This window comes from Thunnus thynnus, chromosome 13 (genome assembly GCF_963924715.1).
Source record: "Thunnus thynnus chromosome 13, fThuThy2.1, whole genome shotgun sequence".
NCBI classification, from domain to species: Eukaryota; Metazoa; Chordata; class Actinopteri; order Scombriformes; family Scombridae; genus Thunnus; species Thunnus thynnus.
Genome location: NC_089529.1, coordinates 12,115,533 through 12,136,293, shown reverse-complemented (window position 1 = coordinate 12,136,293; position 20,761 = coordinate 12,115,533). Strand labels below are relative to the sequence as shown.

The following is a 20,761-nucleotide window of genomic DNA, read 5'->3' as shown; positions in this document are numbered from 1 at the left end:
TTTTTTTTATTACTTTTTACCAGCTGATAAGTTAGCTGTTAAAAGAGAACTATATCAGATACGAATTAAATCAAAAGGAGTTGTTGTTGTCCGCTGTAATAAAGAATTCCAGTTGTAAAACCCCCCCAAAAAAACGTTGGTATCTCTCCAACACGATCAAAGATATTTTAAGTAATAAACCTATGAAAAATAATACTGATTACAACAGATATACATGAGGGTGCTGGACTCATTCATCTACTAGATAATTAACTACAATTTATGTTATGTACTTGAACGTTCGCTTTGTTTACTGATTCTATCGAGAAAAACTAGTCTAGCTGACTGTAATAAAAGCAAAGCCAAGTTGGTTTGTGCTGTGTTTCCATTACCTTACCTGGCTAGCCTTGTTTGTTGCTATGCAATGCGGTCACTGTGGCATCAGGACACCACCAATATCACCAGGTATTTGACTGTTCACCATTGCAACAGCTCCATGACTGATTTACTGCCAAATTATGAATGGTAAATATTAGTGTAGTCGTCTCTGATCTGCTCTATGCGCGGAGAGAAGAGTCACTACAGAGTCACCTCGCAGCACACAGTAGAGAGATTACACAATCACCCCATCAGCTCCGTTTATGATAATCATGTGGCCTTTTGGTCTTGCTAATGCACATGAATTTTTGGTCGGTGTGGTCTGTTTGGATGTAGCTGAATTATTATCTTTGATGGTAACAATCTATAGCTCCTACAGCCTGGAGTGTAACCCAAGCTCATCAGCTGTTTCTGGTAGCATTACTATAAAAAATCATGCCACATGGCCGTGAGTATTTTCAGCAGGACCTATCATAAATGTGTGACATCTAAATCATTTGTACTGTCATGGTAAGGCAAGAGGGATTTGTATTTTTTTCAATCATCTTTGTGCAACACTAGGTTTTATGTTAAGTAAAAGTACACCATTAATGACTAGCTCCTGTTACTTCTATGTGTGTGTGTGTATGTGTCTCTCTGTGTGTCTGTTATTCAAGTGACCTGCCCAGGGGGTTGCCCTTCCCTCCTATAAATGCATGTTGAGATATGCTGGACAGACCCTGAACATGAGTAAGAATTTAAGAGAAATCGAATGAATGAATAAGTGAGTGAATGGATGTCGATACAGTAAGCAGCAGAGGAGCCTACTACAGTCAAAGGCCTTAAAAGACATTTTGTCTAAAAAAAAGCATTCATGCCGGTTAACCTATTCACAGGACATATAAAAGAAAAGCAATCTTAAAGTTAGTTTACACAGCAGCTGCAACAAGGTCTTTTATTGTAAGTGAAAAACATTGCACCACCACCGCCACGAATGACAAGTATTACATTGCTGTACTAACTACCTTAACATCTCATGGAGCCTGACACATGGACTGCATCTGTGCAGAAAATGTAATGCAGGTGTTATGACCAAGGGCTGATGCTACCAGGATGATCGGACTATTTTTTTTTTTTTATTTCTCTCTTCATCGCTTATAAATTCCCAACATATCGTGAAACAAGCCTGGCAACTTTGATAAAACTGAAAACTAGTTTTATCATTTGTTTGTTTTTGAACAGGTTACACACTCTTCCTTACAGTATACGACGGTCTATGAAGATAAAACGTTCAGTTTCTAGCTGTTAAAACAACGAGCAGATAATGATTTTCCAGCTGCTAGAATCTATTTTGAAATCTGTCTTCATCAAGGTCAGTTTCGGGGCAATAAACTATGCAGGCAGCACCCGAGCAGATATTCTTCCTTTCGTTTTCATGGTAAAAATGAAAATGTAAAAAGAAAATTCTTTGCAAAAAAAGAATTTCTTTCAAAAAAGCAAAATGTCTGACAGCGATTTCCTAAAGCTGTATTTCAAAAGACTAATGACTTACTCAATAAAAAGGAAAAAAAAACCAACAGTTTTACATTCTGTGAAAATACTTCCAGTAATCTTCATTTTGAGGTAAAACCGAAACACAAATACTATTGTGTAAATAATTCCCTCTTAAGTTTACACATTGCAAAGTGCATACCGTTGTACCTGGATTGAGACTGTGCACAATCTTAACATTTTGGCTGCTTTGGCTGCTGTTTACTGGCGTAAGGCTTAAAAAGTCTTCCTGGAGCCAAGCTGGAAGCAGAGTATATACAGCACTTATTGTCTGTATTATAGTTTAAAAAGTTCCTGAAGACTCTGCTCCTTTTTAAAAATGTTCTTAAACCCTCTTCAGATACTTTTCCCGTTCAGCTAGGCAGTGATCTCACCATGACTTGTAGAAAACCATATGGGCAGCAGGGTGAACTGAGGACACACATGCACCTTGGCAAACATACAACTTCGCTATTAGAATCCAGGATACATTTTTCACATCAGTTGAATGCCTGGGCCTGCGTGTGTGTTTAAAGAGAGAGAATACAAATTAGGTTTAAATGCTTGTTTCTTTCCTGCAGATGAAAAAAAAAAAAAAAAAGGAAAGTTTGTCTAGGATTAAAACATATATTATTACAACAACAAGTTTCTATGAAGATTTTCACTTGCAAAAATCTAAAAAAAAAACAACTTTTTGTGCTTGTAAAACTACTTCTGCTGAAGTTGTTACATGAGATTTGAGTCTTATAGCACCAAACAGCTGAGTTTTAATCAAAAGCTTTAAAAGCAGCACTGCAGATATAAAGAGGCATGAATCAAGAGTCTGTTAGCAATTTTAGCAAAGGTAATGGAAACACATGGTCACACCCACAACTGGAATCTGTTTGTACTGTATATGTATCAAACAACAACACTACATATGGAAATTGCATTAAAAATCATGGATTTTTACTCATACTCTTCCTGCAAATAGTGAAAGTATTTTTTCACTCATGCACATGCAGATTATTTGATCATTGGACTATTATAAAAAATGTTGCAATTACCTTAAGGACACAGTACAAGAGTCCATAAATTCTGGTGCAGTACCAAATTTATAACAGGCTTGTCCTCAGGCAAGTGTGTGATGAACTGTTTGGAATGTTCATTTTATGTTTATGTATATATTTTGGGAATATTAAACAGTAAAAGCATGTTGTATTTACCATCAAGCTACAGTATGTGTAAACTAGGGACATTAACTGCATTTCATAAGACTTTATAAAGTTTTACATCTGAACAAAAGCTTCCTGACAACAACATGGCACATTCGCAGATACTTATTCAGTCTCAATGTGTGCTTTCATTACGCATTCCTGTGATACTTGCAGGGAGGGGAGATTCCAAAACAAAAGTCCTTTGAAAACTGAAAAACATGCCTTAAAGATTTTCGTTTGTCCGTTTTCTACATGCTGCACGCTCTGAAAGCCATCGGGCTGTGAGAGAAATGGAGTTTTATGAAAGTTTTCACCATCAGCCTTTTAGATTCTAAATACCATTCTGCTAAAAGGGGGTGAATTTTAAGAATTCCTGCTCAGTGAATTGACAAATTGAGCCAGTCTAATGTGAAATATAGTGACTATGAAAGTTTACTTTAGGCATTATGAATGCATAATAATGTCTGCAAAATAAAAAACCTTCAGTTTTATTTAAAAAATGTTTTTATCCTAATACAATGATCACCCCACCATAAAACAAGACACATTTTCCTCCCCTTAAACAAGGCATATTTGCCTTATAGCTGGAAGAAAACCACCAAAACTCGGCTTAACAGTATTTTCGTGTTGCATAAACTCTCCTTAATTACAAAGGCAGCCTGTACAGATTCTCAACAGGTTTTGCAATTGTGTTATGACTATTTCCAAGAACAAAAAAAAATAATATAACGTGAAGAGAAGCTTATTATGTGTGAAAAAGGTGCTTTGTGGGTAGAAGGATCCAAGCCAGTTAGCCAGGAGGCAGCTAGCCTGCCAATAATTTCCAGTTTGCAGATATCTACGTATGGTAACTATTCACCAAGGAGGAGTTAGCTAACAGTCACTAATTTGATTATATGATCGAGAGATAAGAGAAAATAAACGAGCATATGTTTGATATAAAATAATTAAAGACCTCTCTACAGCTTTAAAGTTATTTGATTTTTTTTTTTCAAGTTGCCATGGTAACTGGGGACTCAAATACAGTATTACAGCTGCAACTGCTGTAAAACAGCAGTCTTGGCAATAAACATGAGCCGAGAAACTGTATGTGTTCTTCCTAAACAAAAACAAATCTTTGAGCTCAAAGTCTATTAAAGGCTTAAAGGCTATTCTGTAGTTAATTATGTGACTTATCATTAAGTTTAAGATGTGCACCTGAAAACAGTCTCTGTTGGCAATCACGTCAAAGATTAGTTTTGCTCCATGGGGGAATATTCTTCTAACGAGTATCATACTGAAACAAACAAAAAGAAAAAAAAAAGGGAAGGGAGGAGGGGGTAAACACTGTCTGAGACAACAAGGCCAAGCAGTTAACAAGCACTGACTGTGCCATTCTGGACGTAATCCACAAAGTGGCTCGTTATATCGATGGATTTCAACTGCATTCCCAAAATGGCTGCCAAAATATGTTCAACTAGGGTAGAGGAAGTGCCAAGATAGACTCAAGTGCATATTTTTATTTTAACGTCTCTTGTCATACTATGGTAAAATACCCTACTTGGAATTATAAATTAGAAAATTAATTTGATTTCATCTGTAAAGCTTCACCGGTTCTGCAAGCAATTATTTATATTATTTTATGGTTATAATGCCAGTCCACAGATGCTTACATTTGCATCCAAATTTAAACTTTCTGCATTTTAGTTATACTTTAAAATAAAACTACAATACCATTAAAAAAACATTCATGGAAAAATAAACAGCACTGCATGATTTGGTGGTTTAATGTGAATTCCACTCATGACCAATATTACATGCTCTCTCCCACACCTCCCATTCCACTACATACTGTCCATAAAGCCTGACTACTTTTCAAGAGGGTTGAATTGAAACATTATCATGAACATATATATATATATATATATATATATATATATATATATAATTACACATTTAGTTATGCAAGTTACTGGCCAACAGGATTACCTGGTTAAAGCCTGGTGAAGATGGTTGGTGTGGGAATAACTACCAGAAATGTGGCATTGCGGAGGCTTCAGAGAGACGTCTCTATTTGGGCATCAGTTCCTTTACTGTGCTTCAAAAATGATTTGGAATACTGACCTGCCATCTGTGCGCATGTACAGTACAAGATGATTGTTTTTTGCGATGTGTCTCTTCCAAAAAAAAAAAAAAGAAAAAAAAAAAAAAAAAAAAAAGCACTCGTTACATTAGTGCAGCATGGTACCCTTAAACATTTTCGCTTGAGTAAACCCAAATAATCAGGTGGGAGCAACGTGCGAAGGAGTGAATAAATCAGCTCGAAACATTTTGAAAAACTGAATGCTTCAGGCGAGTTGTGTTAGTTTGGTTGGTCAACAATACGTTGCAGAATGTGAAGGGAGGGTGACAAGCTACAGAGCACGAAGTGAAGGATGGTGAAGCCAAAAGAAAATTGGGATTGATTGCTGCGTGTGGATTAACTGAACACACCTCCCCACCCCCTCACCCCCCCACCACCCCCCCCCCCCTTACCTTCATCTGAGCAGGTCTACAGTTTATCTGCTGGGTCCCCTTCATATAATAATGAGTTTCCTTGGTCTGCAGACATGCTCTTAAATATTCATTAGTCATGGGTGGGTTTGAGCAGTGACACAGAAAGCGGGCAAATGGCGATGGCTCAAACACTGTGCATATTAATGCACATGTGGAATATATACATATAAATACTCATTAGCCACTTAGCGGAGATGAAACTGGGCACCTGATACTCTGGACTACACACACTCCCAGGGCACATAATGGCTGTCTCTCTTTCAGCAGCTACTGTACACCTCTGTGCTGACAAAACAAGAGTTTTTGACATTAAGCTGTGGTGAGAGCTAACTCACACTCACACACACACACACACACAGTACAAGGACCCTCCAATTTATCAAACAATAAAATGTCCAAAATAAGTCATTCTCTTCACATGAGGGGGATTCAATCCTGTATACACTTTGTGACAATGTACATTTTACTTTGCTCACCCACATGCAGCTTGTCACTCATTATGGTGCAATTCATAGGACTGATTTCTAATTATGCCTTGTATCAAGGTGAAATGTTGCATTTCTGCTACACCGGGGCTGCACGCTCTCTGCTCTGTGTTCCTCCAAATGTGTCCATTCAAAAAGAAATGATCCAGTGCAGCCATCAATTACGTAACGGAGCCTATAGGATTATAACTCATTTAGGTTGTGGGAACATATTCTGAATGAAGGCGAGGAGAGGGAGTGATCACAACAAAAGAGGAAAAAAAAAAAGGGATGAACGCACAATTATGTGGTGAAAACCTCTCTCTCTCTCTTTCTCTTTCTCTCTCTCTCTCTCTCTCTCACACACACACACACACACACACACACACACATATACAGGTGCAAATCCAGAGACCGTATCTGCGCTGGAGGGAGCTGGACGCAGCGCTGCGCTCTCATGCAGCCCCCCCCTCCCCCCCCCCCAACCCCCCCACCACCCACCCCTGTGTCAAACCCGGGACCGGCCTACTTGTTCGTGGCTACTCGCGTCTTCAGCCTCAGTGGCCACACCAGAAACCAACCTGGGACATGACAAATGTCACAGCATTTTTTACCTGCGTGCAACTTCTGGGCTCCAGGCGCGCCCGCGTCCACTAATCACACACAGAACGTGCTGTATTGTGCAAACTATCACTGGCGCTTATAATAGACACAAGAACATGCTGTATTACTCTCTTTATCTGACAAAGCCAAGCGCCTTGGGACAACATCTGTTTGCCACACACACACATGCACGCACACTCTCATACTGTATCTCTGTCCCTTTCTCAGCCACACACACACACACACACACACACACATACACACACGCGCACACGGATGGATGGAGCCCTAAAGAACAAGACTGACATGTTGCTCCGGATCAACTCCTCATGGCCCCCTTCAGAGAATTTTGGGGAGTCGCTGCTCCATTCATTTTACTGCCCTTAACGCTCAACATATTTTAACTTTATTCAAGTGGTGAAGCACTCCTATAATGTCCTATAATAAGCAGCAGCAAATGAATCACGGGTTGCCTGAATATTTTGCAACAAAATGTCTCAAAAGGCACACAGGAAGCGTCTCTTGCAACTTTAATTACACCAGAGCACGTCCTCATATCTAGGCCATCCTTTTGCTATAACATCATCACACCGTAAACATTTTTCACATACTGTAGGCTATAAATAAACGCGGATTGCGACAATTTAAGTGTCCATTCATTTTGGCGAAGCATGGCACCAAAAAAAAATCAAGACCGGAGTCCCACTGGATCTAGTTCAGATTTCTCTCAGAAACTGAACCTGCAGTATATTGTTTCACCCTCAAGACACAATATTAGCCCGCCTTCTTCCTTGCTCTGCTCAGCTTAACCCCATCTCATAAATCCGTACTGATATTAATGCATTTTTAAAAAAATGTAGGCTAGACATCTGTCTGACTATAAGCGCTGTATGAGCCGCTGCTATAATGATGGATTTCAGGCATCGAAACCATCTTTCCGGCAAGTTCAACAAACTGAAATGTATTTAAGAAATGGAGGGGTTTTTCCCAACTGAGAGTGTATTACATTGGTTAATTACAATAAGGAAACGCGTTTCCTCTTATTCAAATAACTGACCTAAAAGCCAAATGCGCACGTCGGCTGCCACAGTTGTTTCGGGGCTCACAGTGTGTAAAATGTGAGCAGGCATCGCTGAGGCTTTCGCTGATTGAGAGAAACAGACCTGCGAGCACAGTTTGACCACAGTATTGTTCTCAAGTGTCGCCTGGCCCCGGCTCACGGGCAAATCCGAAAGTGAAGGGCTAAAGGTAAAGGGGCATGTTGAGAATAGTGACAGATGGGAAACTTGCGTCATGCCAGGGCAGCGCGTTTTTGTACTCGATTATAAATGGACAACAAAAACCCCTGGCAGCCAAAACTGAACCCCCCCTCCACCACCACCACCACCCCCCCTCTCTCCTTAACATGAAGGAGTCGTTGCATTTCATTCCGCACACTGGCGTCACATTTATTGAACGTCTGAGATCCTCTACAGAATGAAGTTTCCGATAATATACAGCGTAATATTTGGATGGTAAAGCCAGCCAAGAAGTAGTACATGGAAGTCAGTGGCATTTCATGCATATCACCCGAAAGCCAACGAGCACGTTTCAATCTCCGATATAGGAAATTCCTCTCAATTCTCCCCTTTAATAATAGCGTCAGCCTATAGATATTGCAAAGACCCGTCCCTTCTCCTACTTTTCTCAATTTCTTACCCGCACTTCGAAGCTCGTTCAAAAAGTGGCGACAGCGTTTCCACGGCTCCCCCTGTTTTCCCCCGACGAAGCGCGTATAGTTTTTTTTCTTTAATATGTTCCTTTACTTTGTTTCATTTCTCACTTCCATCTTCTTTTCATCTCATCAATAAACACACGCTGCAGCCTACCTTCATAGAGCAGCTCGGTTCAAGTGTGCCCTCCCATTTTTTAACTATACATCGAGTACTTTGAGGGGTGGTGGTGGTGGTGGTGGTGGAGAGGAGGGGGGGGAGGTGGGAGGAGGAGGGGAGGGGGGGGCAGGCAGGAAGGCAGGCACGCCTTTTCACTTAAAGCTGCTATTGGAAGAACAGTGCACTGTCTTGGGTTGGATCAGAAATCCGTCAACATTATTGTGCCCCCCAATCGCAGGGCGCACGGTGGGACGGTGAAACCGGCTCCATTATGGCTCTCTGGAAGTGGTGGGAGTTATAGTAGTAGTAGTTGTAGTAGTAGTGTTCCTCCTACTCGAGGTGTTTAAGTTCTCTCCTGAGCAACAACACAGCCTTTTATAAATAGAAGTGATGGTGCGTAACGAAACCTGTAAATGGTGAGGGGTTTGAGTGTTGCACCCCTGCGAGAGCGCTCACTTCACCCATTAATCCCACCTTTTTTTTTTTATTCAATATATGTAAGTTTTTTATTGTTGAGGGGCTGTAACGCCTACTGTTCAAAATATCCGCGTTCACAAATGTGAATGAACTCTCAAATCTATCCCCAGTCTGGATCAAAAGGACAGGGGAATTGTCAGTTATATGTCCATCATGCGTCTGAACTTTGCATTGGACGCCGCCTCTGCCAGTATAGCGAGCCAGCTGCGCCGCGGTTTCTCATTGGATGGCGGCGCCGTCAATCATCGACGGCACCAACAAGCTAGATTGTCTGCAGTGTCTTCTACTTTCTACGCATTTCTATTTTCTCATTTATTTATTTTTTAACGTCCCGAGCTGACCTCGAGTTAGTGAGCAGGGAAAAAATTTGGTGTCGGTTCAGTCCGGCCAATCAGATTTGGTAGAGCGATTGCTTCTTTCTCCTGTTGTTGTTGATTTTTTTTGTCATTATCCAGCGCCTTGAGATATATTCTGGCTGGTATAGAATAAAGCAGTAATGGGTCATGTGGGGATCCCCCCCGCACCCACCGCCTTAATGCCCCCTCCCTGTCTAGACAGTGACAGGTGTGCGTGTGTGCGCACACGCTTGTCTGTAGTTCAGATCTGAATAATGAACCACGCTGAGGGTAGTGTTTAATAGATACTTTCAAGATATTACTCATGTCTGTGGATTATATGTAGTATAGCGGGTAGAGGGCGTTGAGTCTAACCACCTCTGCACCTTGAAAGACAAGCTTTTACTGACAAAGAGGTCAACTAAGGTTACTCGATCAGCCCGTCTGATAAACTGTCCTGCCTCCTGAGCTGCTGCGCGTAATGGGTGTGAAAACTCTCCTTTAAAAAAAAAAAAAAAAAAAAAAGAGAGAAAGAAAAAAAAGCTGCACTCTTGAACTTTGCTTTCGCAGCCCTCCAGCTGTACAGGGAGACAGAGGTGTCGCCTCAGACAATCGCCATCTCTCAAACTGGGTAGGCTCCATACGGATATTGTTGTGTGAGCACCGTGGTGAGCACGGAGGGCACTCAGTTGACTGTGCGCGCCATCTGCAGGACTTGTGATGAGGTTTAATACCGCGGGTTCAACGGAGGACACCCTTCCGTCACTGCTTTGACCTACATTAACCAGGAACACCGTAGGAACAGCGTCACCGGCCTTAATATGCTGCTTTGCACACCGACAATGAGCTGCGTTTGTTGTTGTTGTTTTTTTTTAATGCCTTTAATGTTCATAGAAAGTCAGAATTGTGTCATTCTGGAATCATAAACCGAACGTCAGTGTGAACAGTGTTTCAGATACTTTGCTTGGCTCAACCGGTAACATGTGCAGGGAGGATTCAGCCTAGAAAACATTTTGTTTCAGTTGCTGCATTAAGTGCTTAGCATGTGCCGGACGTGCCCTTTATTGTTTCCACTGAGAACAACAAAAATTATAATTTAAAATGTTTATTTTTTGCACAGCAGTTACAGAAGAATAGGATATTCATTGAATAGTAATTTTAATTAATGAGACTTGTTCCCATGTGCTTATATTTAAAAATGCATGCAGAGTGCAGTGATAAAATAAAACAATAATTACAATGTAATTATACAGACATTTTCCTCAATTGTGCCATAATAATAGCAGAAATAAAATGATAATATGGAAAAATGCAACAACACAAAAATAGGAAATAGAATATAGTGATTGAGAATATACTTGATATGATTGCTTCTTCCACATTAGACCTGTGTGACTGTGGGAGAATATACCTGTTCTTCCAGATTCTCACTATCTGTCTTATCTTTTTCACCTTTTCTCTACTCCTGCCCTCGTTTCCTGTTTAAAACCGTCTGACATTCCTGCAAGTATTTGGTCGGCTGATGTCTGATCCTTGACCTGACTCTTGTGTATTTTGTATGGATCTTTGTTTCTGACCTGTCTGCATCCACTCTGCACTTGAGAGTGGATTTTGGAAGTGGATTTCTAACCTGCTTGGGATTTATTTGCATCCCAACAGAGCAGCTGCATATTCAGATAGTTGCCACTGACTATCTGTATGGTGTGCGGGTTGTAGTGAAGGATACAGGCCTGCTGGTGTGGGTGTGTACGGCTCGTCAGATCCTTCCCTCCCCCTTCTTTTAGCAGTTTTGCTGGTTTTTCCTCGCTGGGATGCGGCTGAGAATTAAACCCAGGTAGAGAAGTAGAAGAAGGAATTGTTTTTGAAGCTGCCCAGGATACTCTGCTCTGACTTGCATGCTATTTGGGAACACCTTATCTGCAAGGCTGGTGCCCGATAAGATAGCAAAATCTGGCCAGATGCTACATTCTCAACAATGATCCACAGCTCTTTGCCTAATTGCTTTTCCTCCTCATCTGCTGAGGAAATGGTGGTTGGCTCATTTTCTGTTTTAGGTGGCTTGTGTTTTGTCCATTTTTGCATCCTTCTGTATATAGGATCCCTGTTAGGATTTCCCTCTCCAGGCCTTAGTTTCAATCGTTGATTTTATTTTGGGGAGGGCAAACAAACCCCCTATTACCCAATCCCCTTCTGTGCACTCATACAAATCATAGGTGGCAATACAAAATGTCTATCAGGAAGAATTATTGGAGGATCCTTTTTGAGCTTCTTCCTATTCAGTTTTATCGGTTTCACTCTCCTCTGAAGGAACTTGGATCTTTCAGTTAACCTGTTCCTCCCTCTTTCACCATAGTAAAATCTTTGTTACTCACTGAACAGTTGGTTAAGCAGTTGTTGATGAAATTTATGTGCAGTCACTCACAGAAGCTTCTGTTTCTCATGTTCCTTTGGCTCTGGAAAGTACATTCAAATGAAAGCAGCATCAATTACACAAGAGACGAAGATTTACTGAAAGAATACAGTGAAACTTCTTAAACATCAATCATTAAAGCTCACAAAAGCATTTAGAATGTGTTCAAACAGTAGCAGTAAGGCTAGTCTTACTGCTCTCCCCTATCATAGACATTTTTAAGATGATAAAACAGTTCAAATAAAGTCTCTCACTATCTTTATTAATATTTACAGTGTTTCTAAATTGGTTAAGTTACAAAAAAAGGTCTCAACAGCACAACAGTTGAATCAGATTTGACTAAATTTGTATACTGGCTTGCAACACAGAGATAAAGGACAAATCACATTTTCCTCTACAGTATAAACCCTGGGTCAGCAGCAGTTGTCCTTTAACATTTAACGCTGTAACAGTTTTTGTATTTTGAGTCCCTAAATGTTTTTCCTCATCAATAGTTGAGTCAAGCGAGCACAAAGTGTTAGTTAAAGAAAATATAATGATACTGCACTTAAAATGTTTCTATAACTGCAGAGAGAATAACATTTTTTAGGGGGGGGGGTTAAATTTCAAGTCTTGACACTTGAACCTGCTAAAACATGTTGATTGTCAGATTGGACCACTGTCGTAACTAACACAGGCAGGTAATACCTGCTGTTACTGGTCATTAATCATTCCTGACTAATTCCTCATTAATTTCCCCACTGATAAATACAAAAGCGAAAAAACTCACAAACAGATTGCAGCGTAGAAAGAAAAACATTTTATTTATTGAATTTTGATTTGATTCAACTTGACCTTTAACAACTCACATCATTACGATCGACGAAAAAAAATTAATACGATTAATATTTTACATGAAAAATCAAATTCTTGCCTCAGCTAAAATGTTCTCTGAGGTAAAACTGGAGCATAGTGTCATGATGGCAGGTCAAGTCTTTTCTCACTTGGCTTTAAATAGAACCAACAGAGGGCAGCATTATGACTTTTCTTTTTTGGACATTTATTTATTCATTCATTCATTCATTCTACTTCTCTGGCTTTCTCCGCTGTTCAAATGTGTTCCTCATGATTTTCCCTCAGGTGCAAAGGACTGAGTAATATGTAGTTTGATGAGAATGTCGTTGTTTCCTTTGTGAAATCAACTTTTCGGCAAATTTGCTACCAAAACTAAAAAGTGGCTTTATTTATCTTAGCTGGAATTTTGCAAGCGACTACTTGGATGTAAAATTTGGGCCTAAAAAACGAGACAAGGAAAGTTATTACCTAAAAGTACCCTGAACGTGGAAATAAATCAAACATTCTCTTTGCTTCAGTATAACAATGTTATTGTCCAAGTCCACTCATAGGTCTTGTCCTTTTGTTTCTTAATATATTTAATATATTCCATTTATTGAATGACCTGCAGGCAATTCATTTTTACAGAGAGTCTAGACAACTCATTACAGGTTGGATGGCAACTGACAGGGTGCAAACTGGTTTAGGGCAAGTGGAATTAGTTTTTCATTCAATTTGCAATTAAAAACGTTATTAAAAACATTATTTCTGTTTCAAAATGTACCTTCCTAAGCCTGCTTTGTTTTAAACCTACTAATGGGTGCGGAGGAACAGGGCTTTTCTCAGGATTGATCCATTTATTCTTTCACATACTACGATTCTTACGTCTTTAAGTGCTTACGTCTTGATTTCTGCACAATCACCTGACAAGCTTTGAAAAGTTGCACTCCAGAACACAGTTTAACCTCTGCTAGGTATACATGTTAGCAAGCACTAACACAGATATTGTGGAAGAATATCACATACTACGACCCTATTCAGTATGTACACATTTCATTCAGGTGATTCTAAATGACACTTGGTCACATATTAAGTGCTGAACTTACTTTACCGTAACCTTGGATGTAAATAAAACCCTTTTTTAGACGACCAGTGACATTTTCTCTTTCTGAAGTGTTCTATTAACGTGTGGCAGTGTGATATTGCTGCTGTTCCTCTTCACTGTCAAGCTCATTTTACCTAAACTGGCCTTGAGGCCTCCATGCTCTTGAAACTGGTCAGTGAGGTCATACCATACTCGCCCACTATCTTTTCACCACATAACATCTTATTCAATGTTCAATGTTATGTCAATAGATGTGTTTTCCTTTCACTGTGAAATCCTTTTCCAGGGTACCAACAACTAAAGTAAGACACACCTTTTTTACTCTGAGTCTGCGTTTGTGACTTCAACAGTACAATGACTCGAAATGATTCACAAGTGGGAACATAAGTGTGCGTCCGTGCATGTCAACATATCATTGTCACAGTTGGTTTCTTATAGAAGCTAGTTTTTACCGCTACAGTGAAGGCGTCACACCTAAAGCCTCAAGGATGTACACGGTGTATCTGAGCTTATATTGAAGAAATTTTACACATGTTGTGGTGATCTGGGATCCAGCAAGCAGTTACGACAACGCTATCATCCCACTTCCTTCTGCTTCACGTTTCACCTACTGCAGCTATAAAGAAACAACAGCAAAGACAACATCTTTTCCTTTGTAATGTTTTATGTTTCTGAGAGACAAAATGAATGGCCATTAAAATTAAAAATTGCTAACAAGCTACCCAAAGCTCGCAATATTTTGTAATGCACAGTAACTTTGCAATGCAGAGAGCTTCTTGCCTCTCATCTTCAAAACTGACTACAGACAGATGACAAGTACAGATGATAACATTACTTTGTTAGCTATTCCTCTCTCTTTTTTGTGGTTATTTGGTCTTTGGTCTTAATTTGTCAATTATTGGGCCTAAAATAACTTTTTTTTTTTTTTTTGTGGCTGTGCAATGTGTCAGCGACAACATTAGTGTTACATGTTTCACTGAAACTCACATGAAATGATCACAGACAAGCCAGACGTGACAGAAAAATAAGCCTCTTCACATTACTGCCAAATGTTGTTTTTTGTTTTTTTTTTGCTTTTGGGCTGATACTTCTCTCTGTTCCTACCTAGGTGTTATTCGACTCTGCAGAAACAGTAAAACTGCACTTATTTTATTCAGGTGGTGTTACATGTGTGAGGTGAGACAAACTGTGAAACCGTAGCTCGCGGTCTTTACAGAACGGCACCCATTCTTCAATGAATCATATGTTATTTGAAATTAAGGATTTTAGAGAGAAAACAAAATAAAAATAAAAAGAATCTATAAAAGCAGTAGCTTGTTTGACAGGTTTAATTCTTCTAGTTTGATTTTACCTTCACATAGTGGAATTCAGAGGTTGTTCAGGTTAGACTGAATCTGTCATAATCTCAGACTGGGACAACGACGACAACAAGTTCAACCGAAAACGCTGCTTTGTTCTTGTCCCTTTTTAGAAAGACAATCTAGGTAACATAAATGAGTTATTACAGTGCTGTCTTTTCGGGAACACGGACCAAGTGGTATAAATGATTGATAGGCTTCTTCACTTGTCTTTCAGCTCACAAGGGCCCCTGTCTGTGTCAGCCTTCTAGCTGAGATATAAGAATAATGTGTCACCGGTCTCCACAGGTTCTTCCGAAACTCTCCGCCTTATGATTCATACTTCATCTCACCTCTGTTTGCCACAAGCACAAACTAATGCTTCAGAATAGCGATTAGATGACTTTAACCCTTCTGTAATGTTGACAACAACAACTCTCTCCTGGTTATAATTAAAGTTTTACACTGACTGTCTTAAATTGCCTGAGGGCAGAGCACATTCCCCCTTCACTTTTATTTACCTGACACAAAACAACCTCATGTTTAGTGTTTTAAAAGAGGCTATTCAATGTGTTTCACTTGTCTTCATTCATAGCTGTAAACATTATGTCTTGTAAATATTAATGTTAAGCTGTTGTTCCTACAAGTTTAGAAAGTCTGAAGTGTAAAAATTGTACATGGATGAAGTAATGGTGCATGCAGGGGATTTTCCATATAGGAGAGGCTATTTCAGTCGTCGTCTTTACCCTTTCCATCAATATGTAAATCATGTCAGCAACTGGAACGCCATAAGCCCCTTCCCTGACCATGTCTGTCTTTCAACAGCCCCCTTAGAGCTTTCATGGATGACCTGATGATGATAAGTGTCCCAGTGCATGGCTGCAATTGGCTCCTCCGAAGGCCTTGGGAAGCTCATCAGCTGGACATGGCTGTTCTTCAAGTGAGCAAATTCCAGGTGTTGGCGGGAAAAAGTGTCGGAGTAATTTTGCTTCTCCCTAGGAGGCACAGACATTCATCCTTCAACGACTGCTCTGTCAGAAGCCCGGCCAAGACCTTGAATGTCCATACAGGTGACTGGCTGGCAGTCACAGCCGTGGCAGGTGGTAGTGGGCACGAGAAGGAATGTCAGAGCGATTCAAAGCCCGGACTTTGACAACCTCCCATTTATCCTGCTGTCAACTACTGGGGGGTGTGAGACGTAAACTGCTTTCTATTTCTGCACATGGCAGGTCCTGCCACAAAGCCAGAACACAATTGTTTTATTTGGGCACACGTAGAAGGTTAAACTCTCCATTAGCATCCTGAAATTCTTCATTGGCCCCATTCACTGATTCATTCATTGGTGAAGCTTTAGCTTACAACGCTCCAGTACCCCTTTCATTAGTGTTGTTTTTTAACTTGGTATTCACACATGAAGCAATCTCAATGAACTTGAGAGTATAATATGCATTTTTTTTCTCTTTACGGCAACAGCATATTGTTAGATCTGCCCTTCCTCCCGTCGGTTGTAACAGTTCCTTGTCAATCATCTTAACAGTTGAATACCTTGAAGTGGGACCCATAGCCTGCAGCAGAGTTACACTGCCATCTGTTATGCTGGTTTAACACAGGAGGTGTTAATAAGGCAAAGTGCAAACACCGACAGTCTGCAGTTAAAAATGACGATGTTGGCTGTGTTCAAACAGGTCTTGTCTGCTGAATATGTTTAGCTTCACTGTTCTTTCTCTCTAGCTGATTTTTTTTCAGTTGTTTTCAATTTGTTATGAGTTCCAGACATTGAAGCCACAAGCCTTAGTTTAATAAGCACAACCCTGTTCACTGCTGGCAGCAACCATATGACATACAACAGCAGGAAATGGTCCCGTAAAACATCCCAAACATCACTGAAAAGACAATTCTACATAAAGGGGGTTTATTGATGTAAGCCTTTCTTTTACACACATGGTCACACACCAACAATTTGCCTAGAGTGCCTCTTTGATAGTTAAACTTACCATAATCTGCTGCCACAATCACACTTACAGTAATGATCCACAGGGTTGGTAAACATTTTTAATCACAATTAATGTGGGAATTTGTAGTTAGTTTTGCAATATGTAAAATTAAGGCCCATTTCTTGTAGTACATCATTTCACCAGGAGATGGCATTCAACTCCATGTAATAAGAGACGACAGCTTTTTGTCTTTTTTTAATCAACCACAGCACAATGTTAGGTAACATCCTAAAGAGTCTTTGAACTGTCATTTTGAGTATCAAGGCTGAAAGGCTTAACAATGAGCAGTAACTACAAACAGAACTGTGTGATTTATATTATTTAGCGGATGAGAAAACGTACATTTGACCGTGGTAGTTCAGTCAAATGTGGTAGCCTATTGTAAATTTCTAAAATCCCTGCTTTTCAGTAAAAAAAATAGTAATAAAAAAAGTTTGCGGGTAGTAAAATCTGTCATAATCATGGTCATACTGAGCTTTGTTTAAAAAAGATACTAAATTGAAGGAAAAAAAACTGTATATGATGCAATCTCAAACTCCAATTTTGCATTTATACATTGTCTTTAGATATTAAGTCCTCAATAACTCAAAGCAAACATTTGCAAGTCTTTAATCAAGCGGAGAGAGTAAGACCTTATCTCTGGCTGAGAAGATGAGCAAGGCACTCTGCCACATGGCGTGTGGTTGGCTGGGTGAAGATTGTTATCCCACTGTTGGCAGCTTTAGAGGAGATGCCTTCCAATCAACACTCAGGGAGTAAAAGGCTCTTATACCTAGTGAGTGTCCTCAGGAAGCACAATCTGAACTGCATATGCTTAATAATAATAATAACACAATTTCTGGCCAACTCTATCTGTCTGTCTGTCTGTCTGTCTGTCTGTCTTTCTATCTTTCTATCTATCTATCTATCTATCTATCCCACCTTTGTGAGCATAATTGATTCTTTCCAGCTTCCCACACCAGCTTAAATGCATACATTTTCCCCAGAAGGTTAAAAAAAATCCCTGCAAACATTAAAAGCTTTGGAATTGGGAAAAAAAAACAAACATCTCAACTCCTACCACCAGCTCTGTTACTCAGACTGATATGCCAGGAGGGTGAATGTGAGCTATATCATTACATGCTGCAGTGGACAAGTGAATGTATTAGCAGCCTTGGAATTCCCCAGCTGCTTATTAATTAGCAAGCTGTGTGTTGGTGGAAATAATTAGCAAGGAAAGGTTACTGCAAGCTAGCGAGCTAGGCTAGTGTTAGTCAGGGAAACACCTTGTTCACTGTGAGCCTCTGGATTTGCTTTATCAGTGTGCCAAATGCCATTTTGCCAGGCCGTCAGCTAAGCAGACAGCATGCACTGACAAGTGGAAGTGAGCTGGCTAATCATATAGTGTGTGCAGTAGTGAGGTGATTAAAACGTGCTGTTTGTTTTCTGAGCTGTCTATCTGGCACATAACGGTGAATAAATATATAATTGTTTTGTCTGTTTTCTATTTGTATTTGACTTCCAGGCGTAATCAGCCAAGAACTTGCAACTTAAATGATCCTTTCAGTGATTTTCAGCCTTGTTTCCATGTATTAGTCATGGTGCTGGCATGCGTGTAACGCCCACAACACTTTGCCAGTGTTCTCTGTAGCAGCCTGGTTTACTTCCACCATCAACTGACGTATCAAGGACTACAGGGAGGGTTTGAGTTTCATTCTCTCTCCGCCTGGTGGTATCACGGCACAGTCTGACTTCAGAACTGCATTTTGGATGGCCAATCAACTTCTCAGCTTATCTGCACGGGAGAACATTATGAAATATTTTCCATTGTACATCATGTTGTTTGACTCAAAGCAGTCGACACACAGCTGAGGAAATGCAAACGAGAGAGGAGATGAGGCTCAGGCTGCCTCTCGTGCCCACCTGGCAGCACAAGCAGTGCTAGCCATGATGATGAGGACTTATTTTTTTCAATGACTTCTAGTCTAACCAATTCAACAAGAAGACGATGAAGTGGCTTTTCACAAACCCAGCTCCGAACATGATTGGATAATTGGTGGCGCACACACATTTCAGCGTCACTTTATGAGAATTATACAGTGTTGAGCGATGTTATCAGCTCTCAGTCATTCAAAAGAATTGGATTTTTCGCCACTGACTCATCACTGATGTGCAGTGCATGCTGGTACATGTAGGAAATGTGAGACAGGCTCTCTGAGCTGGAGAACAATGTTTTCTCTGTCAGTATGAGTGGCACAGAGGTGGTTACACTGTATCTTCAATAGACTACAGAGACTAGTGGCATAGATTGGATGCATGTCCACATAAGTAGCAGCATTTTTTTTCCCTTTAATTGTCAGCTTAATCTACAAGCCCCAAAGCTGGGGCATCACAGTGAACACTGAACAAAACAAAGAAATTAGGGTTGATTATGTTTTTAAATACCTGAGAGTAGCTATTGACAGAGTATGGGTGACATAATCCCTTTTTTCTTTTAGTAAAATCAGATAGAAATGAACAGCTTACAGTGTTTTTTTTGTGAGTAGCTGATTATATACTCAGACTCCTATTCTCACCTCTGTCAAAGCTTAGCAGGTGTACAGCTCCACTTCTATTAGCATCTAACAAACCCCAAAGCCCGCTTCCACGCAAACACAATCTGGAGAGATATTTTCTTCATATCCCTCAGAAAACAAATGCCACATACATCCGCCTTGGGAAATGCACACTGTAAAGCTCAGAATCCAGCCTGCAGCCTGTTTCCTGAGGAACTCACACATGGTTCGTGGCTCTCATCACCTGCACTAAGGATAGTTTACTTCAGGGAAGCTGCAGTGACATCCGTGCTGCTGCAAAACCGAGAGCAGGCGGATCCAGCTAGCAGCAATGATGCCCCCTAAACAACACCAACAAAAGTGACACTTCCTCGAGCGAGTGTGCAGACACCTGTAGGTGTCTCTTGTCCTTGACACTCTGAAATTGTCTCTCGCTTTTAATGCCAGCTGAATATTTTTGGACTGGGGAAATGGAGTTTCTGCTAGATAGAAGCCAACAAGAGAAGTAGTATTTTAAACTTTTGATAAATACTAAAATAGTTCACTGTGTATATGCCTGAACAATTTAACGAAAGAACATCTTTAGATATTCTTGATTAAAATGGTTGATATTTTGAATCAAAATGGCACTTCTTTGAGCATGTTTTATTTCCTGACTAATCCAAAATGTTAGCACAAACATGTCATAAATAATATATGGTCATTTGAATAAGTCAGCTCTCATGAAAACTGTGTCCCTGCTAAAGATAAATTTGGCCACTTTTCAGTCAGCAGCCCCATGACCTGGATGTTCTGCTTAGGTTTAGCCTGTTTAGATGACCAGCGCTTGTCCTTGGCCTACTTTTTGGTCAGAGGCATACCACAGAGCCAAAAGACTATAGTCTTTAAGCAAAGCGGCACAGGAGGATGGAGACAACATATTTATGGGTGAGTGCTCTTCCAAGTCTTAGAAAGGATTATTATAATGGAGGTTTGTGGATGTACATCAATGAGAATGCTCTCAGTATTCAAGCTTGTCCACAGGGAGAGCTTTTTCTCTTTGCTACTTCTAGCATGATATATTTTTAACAGCGTGTGTGACTGTGTGTGTGCATGTGTGGGTGTAGCAGAGGCGATGGAAGGTTTGAGTGTTTAAGATGTATGCTTTGTCCTCATTTACATTATTATCAATATCATGCTGTTTTTCTGTAACTCAGTTTTGGTGCCAATTAAAGCTTACAC

At 40.1% G+C, this 20,761-nt stretch overlaps 1 protein-coding gene and 1 long non-coding RNA gene across 7 annotated transcripts in view; one reads left to right on the top strand and one right to left on the bottom strand.

The window, feature by feature from the left end:
- The window catches only part of zbtb20 (zinc finger and BTB domain containing 20), a 101,384-nt gene that overhangs the window by 15,072 nt on the left and 65,551 nt on the right, over positions 1 to 20,761 (bottom strand). For 2 of the 6 annotated variants that reach the window (XM_067607961.1, XM_067607960.1), the window contains exon 4: positions 11,720 to 11,800. The exons of 1 other annotated variant lie outside the window; for it this stretch is intronic. The gene's annotated coding sequence lies outside the window, so the exon portion shown is untranslated. Of the gene's footprint in view, positions 1 to 8,362; positions 8,617 to 11,719; positions 12,346 to 20,761 lie in introns of those variants that run through there. 3 more of the 6 variants (XM_067607964.1, XM_067607963.1, XM_067607962.1) reach the window with 3 other exon arrangements.
- On the top strand, positions 9,490 to 18,478 carry LOC137195522 (uncharacterized). The gene is made up of 2 exons (XR_010931131.1): positions 9,490 to 9,978; positions 15,838 to 18,478. It is a non-coding gene; the product is annotated as an uncharacterized lncRNA (long non-coding RNA).